We start from the raw sequence: 7,458 nt of genomic DNA on the forward strand, positions 1-7,458 counted from the left end.
GTGATACTGGGCAGAACCCTGCTCCTCCAGAGCCTGGTTTTTCCTCTTCAGTAGGAATAATCCTTCACTGCCTGCCTGATGGGTTTGTGGGGAAGCATTATGGCAATAGTATGTATGAGTGGTCGCCATGATCACTAGCATGGCAGGCCCAGAAGAGATTCCGGAGTAGTAGAGACAGGAAAAATGTTCCACATCCAGCAAAGTGACCTCTCAGGGGGTTTCGAGCAAGTACAGCAAAGGAGAACCAGCCCAGCTGCACAGGACAAGTGGGCCAATGGTGGGAAGAAGTCTGAATAGCTCATTGGCATCTATTTACTTTTCCAAATAGAATGTTCTCCAGTCTTGAACTAGAACAAAAACCAGGGGAGGCGAAGCTCTCCATCCCTGGAGGGGAAGGATGAGACGGCGAACTAGAGTCACACAGCTAGAATTGGGACTAGAACCCAATTCTTCATGGTTATAACGTTATCTTTCTGTCCACTACCTCACATTGTCTCTCAACATATTAAAACGGGGAAATTTTATAGGATAGGCATCTCTAAACAGAGGGTCAGTGGCCATCTGCTGGCCATCGGGGGATTCAGGAATCCAGCAAGAATGACCCGAGATGCCCTCCAGCTTGGGCACTCTGTGCTTCCCAGAGCCCTTCAGATCTTCTTTGGTCAAGGCACAGAGAGGCCCTGGCAGGCTCTGCACTCCATAAATCGTGTGGAAAAATTAGCTTTCAGTGCATTTGGGTCTGATGAACTGCCTCAGGAGAGAACATTCATGCTGAGTCAGGTTTGCGATTGCTGAGCCCTTCCACCTTGCATGGTGTAATTACTGCAGTCACGATCCCCGAGGCACTGGGGTCAAAGGCCTCTCCGTGCACTGGTACCCGGCCGTAACGGGCCCCTTCCTCTCCTCAAAGCCTGCCAGTCAGAAGCCTGCTTATCCTCTGGGGCTCAGATCCATGGGCACCTCCTCTGGGAAGTCTCCCCTGATTTCATCATGCCAGCTGATCTCACCCTTCCTGGAATTCCCAAACTGTGTCTGACTCTCCTCGAGCCCTTCCCTCGTTTGTCTGCTTTATCTGTGCCCAGGTAGAGGGTCTGCTCCCCTCGGGCAAGGCTGGGCCTTCAGAGCCCAAGTCCTTGAGGCCGTGCCCTCGGCTGCACAGTGTCCAAGTCCCGTTAGGAGGTGTGCCCTGACTGGGCCAGCCATTGCCCGGGCTCTGCTGGCTAGCAGCATCTTTGTTGTTATTGCTTTGGCCACCACTGCTAGAACTATTATACGCACGCATGAAGCCACGGGGCTAGCAAGGAAGTGAAGGGGGAAAGGAGAAAGGGAGAAGAAAGCAGGAGCAAGCACTTGTCATTTGCCGGGCTCTGCCCTTAAGAGCTTTACAATTATTATTTCATCTGAGCCTCACAAAAGCCCTGGGAGGTGGATGCTATTAGGACCTCCTTTTTACAGATGAGCAAACTGAGGCAAATGGAAATTAAGTGGCTTGCCCAAAAGTCACACGGCTAGTCTGTGTCTGAAGCTGGATTTGAACTCAGATCTTCCTAACTGCAGATCCAATGTTGTATCCACTGAACCGCCTGGCTGCCTCTGAATTGTGTTCTCTAGTATTCAGCATAGACTTTGCCTGATACATTATGAGCTTTTCGACCTGATTAATTGTGTAATCCATGGAAAATGGAACTCCAAGCTAGAAAGATGTGAGTGTAAGTCCCACCTCCAATACAAAGGGAGTTGCTATGAACTTTTAGTCAAGTCTCTTCATTCCTCAATGCCTCAAGGATCTCTTTAAGACACTCAGTTACCTAGAAGGTGCCAATTAGATTTCAGAGAGAGTTTTCTCCACCAGAATTTTTGTGTACCAACAAGGCGGCTAAGTAATACAGTAAGGTGGCTAGGGGCAGAATGAATGGAAGTCTGATTTGGAAGTTTAGGGCAACCTGAGTTCAAATCCTGCCTCAAGCACTTATTATTATACAAGTATAACTTACCTTGTTACCTTGGACAAGTCACATAACTTTTCTCAGCCTCGGTTTCCTCACCTGAAAAATGAAGGATTTAGGTCAGTGACCATAAAGGACACAAAGACATCCCAGGTCCATTTCCCTCTCCCCACTAGAAGGCTAACTAATGATAACTAATAATGATAACTAATCGCCACTATGAATTTTGCTCCTATTGAGCTGTTTGCACTGGGTGAGGGATTAAACAGATGTCCTGCTAAATTAGATTCCCCGTTCAATCTCTGCCTTTACGATCCTGAAGCCATTATTGTCAGTGTTGGGAGCCCATCCTTTGGTGAGGGCATCTGTAGAGTTTAAGGGGAGGAAATGGGGAGGAACTGGAGTTCGGGGGCTTGGAGGTCCCAGAAGGCAGGCAGGCCATGGAGGGCACACAGGCCCCAAACTCACAACCAGCTCAAAGAGAAGGAAAAGAATTAGGTCTAGTGGAGGGAGCCTGAGGACACAGAAGCAGGTTGGTGTCTTGGCGCCTGCAGCACAGAGGCTGTCTTTGGGGTCTATCTAGTTGTGTTTCTCAGGGCTAGCGATTGGAGAACGTCCGAAAGGGAACTCGAGGGCTCCCTTTTCCATTGGAGGATGTACTTGACAGCAAAGTATTTAGTGCAGGAGCTTCCGTGATAATCGAAATTGGCTCAGGCGACACACTGTCCCTCTTTTGGGGAGAAAAGACAGGCTTTAGAGCCATTATGAACCCTATTACCCAGACAACCAGGGGGTTCTGGAACAAAGAAAGCACAAGAAACACTGGAAAGGAGAGAGACCTGAAAGATCAGCTCTTTAAACGTCCTCGTTTTCCAGACGGGAAAACAGAAACTCAGCAGTGATTTTCCTAAGGACGTATAAAGTTATTGGCCAAGATGGGGCGTGAACCAAGGTCTCCTGAGTCTTGTGCCCCTTCCCCTCATGAGTCTCCTGAAGAACTCTTTGTCCTGGACTCATTTCTGTGCCTGCTCGTGCCAGGCAGAAATCAGTGGCAGGTATTGGGAATGGAGGACGTATTCTTAGTGGGCTCTCCTCCGGACTATCATCCGAAACAGAGATGGACAAGGAGGGGGACGGTTAGTGTTCCTCAGGCTTGGGGAGATTGGTCACTGCCTACCGAGGGCCTTTGTGGCACGTGATTAATTCTTAGCAACAAACAGTTGTGACCCGTGACTGTGCAGAGCCTTCGGCGAGAAATAGTAGAGACACCTCCCTGCCAGCGAGACCTAGATTCAAACCATGCCTCTGATCCATAATGCCTTTGTGACCCTGGACAAGTCTCTTCCCTCTCTCCCCATTCTAAGGAGTTCTGATTTGCAGCAAGGTTGCCGACTTTTACTGGTAGAAGGACTTTTGGTATCTGAGGACTCCATCTTTTAATGAAATTCTAGATCTAAACTGATCCTGATGGCTTCCACCATAGGGTCACTGTGAGCAAAGTCTTTTGTGTCTTCTACTATGCTAAAGAAATGAGAACTGTTTCTTCTTCTTTTGTTTCTTTTTACCTTCCATCTTAGAATCAGTACTGTATGTCAGTTCCAAGGCAGAAATATCTCACAATGGGGTGAAATGACTTGCCCAGGGTCATGCAACCAGGAAGTCTGTGAGGCCACTTTTGAACCCAGGATGTCCCATCTCTAGGACCTTAAAGTCCTTGACCTTAAAGTCCTTGACCATCCTGGTTGCCCTCCTTTGTCTTTTTGTTGTTGCTGTTATTTTCAATTGTTGTTGTTGTTGTTGTTGTTGTTTGGGTAGACCTGTGATTTCATTAGTATAGGGAATTTCCAATGCAGAAACTTCCCCTAAAGAAGATTTGAACTTGTTCTGTATGCAGTCTCAAAATTTCCAAGAAGGAAGAGTTTTAGTGATTTACCTAGTGGAATTTAGTCAATTTTTGTCACAAGTGGAACTTGAATTCAGGTCTTGATGATGTCAAGGCAGGTTTTCTATTTCTTATGTGACATTCAATGCTTCTCAATTTGTCCATTCCTTTATTGCATTATGACCTCTGAGTTGGATATAACCCTCCACCTGGACTTTCTTATACTCTTTAGGAACAAGGACAGAGGAATTATCTAATGTTCTCTGATTATCCTTCCTTATTTTGTAAAATAATGTAGAAAGCCAAGGTCCTGTGGTGGAGAACAAGGCATGGGGCCAGAGGTCAAGAAGGAGCAGCTTTTTATTTTTCCTTTTAAGATATTTCTCAGTACTAAGAGATGGTAGAAAATATCCGCATGTGTTTTTCTCTTGCACTGGTTCATTCCTGTCACCTTCTTCTCTCATTGAAGGTGACGGGCAGGTTGGAGCGCTGAGAGATGACCATTGACATCGGTCACCTGTTGCTTTGCAAAGACAGACTGTAACTACAGCCCGATAATGTGGATTTTAATGGGGTTTGGCAAAGCCCATCTAGGGAGTGATGTGTCTGAGCTGAACAGAGAAACTTACTGAGGTGCCAGGAGATTGTTTTTGAATCAGTCATTTTGGGAATTATCTTATTAAATCCTTTGAGATTAAACTAGTATGGGTGGATTGATGGGTGCCACCCATCTGCACAGAATCACTTATTTCAAAATTTTCAGTAATGAATACTTTGGATGACAGAATCAGGATCCAAAAACAATCTTGGCAAGCTAGAATGAGGCGTTGAATCAAGATGAAATATAACAAGGAGAAATGTAAAGTACTACATTTGGGTTCAAAAAATCAATACCAAATTTGAATTGGGAGAGGCATGTTTTAGTTAGTGGTTTGTGTCAGAAACAAATATGTCTGTTTTATCAAATGGCAAGCTTAATATTAATCATCAGTATAAGTTAAGTCACCAAGCATTTATTAAATACCTACCATGTGCCAGGCACTGTGCTAAGCACTGGGGGGGGGGGGGTGTATGTGCAAATACAAGCAAAAATAAAAAATACTCCTTTATCTCAAAGTGCTTACGTTTGACCAGCAAAGATAGCACATGGAACAGAGTTAACAAGCTATGATTAGGAAAAGAGGGGAAGGAACCTGTGTGAGGCATGGCAGTCAAGTCAAGAGAGTCAGAAGATGAGTTGGGGGAAGAATGCAGGATACCTGTCTTGGGGCCATCCTCAAAATAGGGACTTAGGAGGAACTCTCCAATGGGAGAAGGAGGCCTTGGGGTCAAGAGATATTTCAGGATGAGGAGCCTGCAGGGTTAGAGGGATATTCCAGAGTGAGAAGGCAGTTGAAGTATGGTAGGTAAATCTGGTGAGTCAGAATCAGAGCTCGGAAAGGAATCTGTGTTATGGCAGCAGTACTTCTGGTGAGGGCTCTTATATTGCATTGAGAGGGTTCCACTTTCCAAGAATGAAGGAGGTTAATTGTCCGAGGGTCTTCCCTGGTCTGATTGGACCTGACTGGAATTTGCCCTTGTAGAAAACACAGTGAAAGAGGATGATTGGCAAATAGAAATATATCTAGGGAAGGGTGGCAGAGAAGGTAAGAGTATTAGAAAAGTGTCAAGTCCGGCTCAACAGAAAACAATCAGGGGGTCTTCAGAAGGTGGTAAGAAAATGATGCAAACACAAATGGGGATCAGGAGGACCACTGAAGCTGATAGCTATCAGAGACAAGGTTTGTTGCAAATAACTATTTTATAGAGATTGCTAAACAAGCAAGAGATTTTGCCCATGTTTCCACATACACATACACAATAAAGATAGATGATTGGTAAAGTGATTCAGTGTAATCTGTTTACCTCATCGAGTCTACACAATGATTTCTATAGGATAATAAATCAGCATGTAGCAGCCTAACTTAGCTTCCCAAGGACGTACATACATCAGTGACTTTGTGCTATGGGCCTCAGGGTGAAAAAGTGAGATACGTGACGACTTCAGGTGCATTATGGACCAGGGCTGTGCCTTCCATGTCCCAGAGCTTTGCTCGATGGGGTCTCAGGCTTTGCCTCCCACCCCTATGCATATCCATTAATAGAATTGGGTTTATTTTGCTTGGAGTGCACAAAACTTTGGCGGTGTGGAAGAGAACATGAAAGGCATGTTGATTGGCTTCTGGCAAGTGTCTTGCCTTGGGGAAAGAGGAACTACATGTACTTATTGGCCCCAGTGAACAGAGCCAGGGTTAGGGGGTCAAAGGCATAAGATCAACGTAAGAAGCAACTTGATAAAAATCAGAGTTGACTAGAATTTTACTGGAATGGCTCAGGAGAAAATGGAACCAACCCTCCCTGGTGGGCTTCAAGATGAACCTAGATGGACTTTTGCAAAACCAGAGAAGGTGTTCTTGGTGAGGCTGGTGTTGGAGATGTCTACCTCAGGACAGCCCTTCAAACACTTGAAAACATCTGTTACTTTCTCCCTCTAAGTTCTCCAAGTTAAACATCCCTTCTTCCTTCCTCTTATCCCATATGGCAAGGTTTTGTCGCCTTCACTCACTTTCCTGATTCCTCAGGAAATGATCCACTTTCCCAATATTCTTTTTGAAATGCATCATCCCAGCTGGAACACAATATTTATGATATGTTCTGACCACAAAGCCCCATTGTCCCATGCCTTTCAACATATTTCTGAATAGATGATTTTATTCTTTGTATTATCTTCCAGAGTTCAAAGATGGCCTCAGATATTTTACTGGCTGTGTGACCCTGGGCAAGTCACTTCACCTTGTTTGCCTCCATTTCCTTATCTGTTGAGTGAGCTGGAGAAGGCAATGGCAAACCATTCCAATAGTTTTGTCAAGAAAACACCAAATGGGGGCATGAAGAGTCAGACATGACTGAAAAGACTGGACCACCCACATAATATCCAAGTCATTGAGTATACATTTCATTTCTGATGAGTTAAGCCTCGCTAAATAGCCCTGCTTTTTGTTTTTGCTTAGTTGTGCCTGCCTTTCCTTGTGACTTCCATCAAAGTTTATAAACTCCTCTTCAAATCCCCTGCTTCCTGCAGGAAGCCTTGCTTGATCCATTCCCAAGTTAAAAGTGACCTCTCTGTTCTCCAGTATTCCTATTGCACATTATCTGAATCCGTCTCATGCCTTCATTCCCCACCTAATAGTGACCTCTCCCTGCTCCGATAGCCTCCGTTCACTTTGCCTGAATCTCTCCTCTTCCCTCGTCATTGTCTACTTGAATGATGTATATGTTGAAGCAGCCCTCTTGGGCAGGAAACTCTTAAGAACAGGGCTTGCCAACACTGATGAGAGAGGCTAACTACTAAATATTTCCCTAAGAAAGGTTTATGTCCCTGATGAATGTAAATTTAGTAGCAAGGAGCCTGGGACCCACAATCCCTCATTGTCCACACTGCAGACACAGACTATGTGTCGAGGCCATTCTGCCCCAACCACCCAATTTGAAATCAGTTTCAATTAGACTCAGCCTTGCCATGTGAAATTTCTTTTTCAGCAGTGGACTCTCTCTCTCTCTTCCTCTCTCTCTCTCTCTCTCTCTCTCTCT

This window comes from Gracilinanus agilis, chromosome 5 (genome assembly GCF_016433145.1).
Source record: "Gracilinanus agilis isolate LMUSP501 chromosome 5, AgileGrace, whole genome shotgun sequence".
Lineage (NCBI taxonomy): Eukaryota > Metazoa > Chordata > Mammalia > Didelphimorphia > Didelphidae > Gracilinanus > Gracilinanus agilis.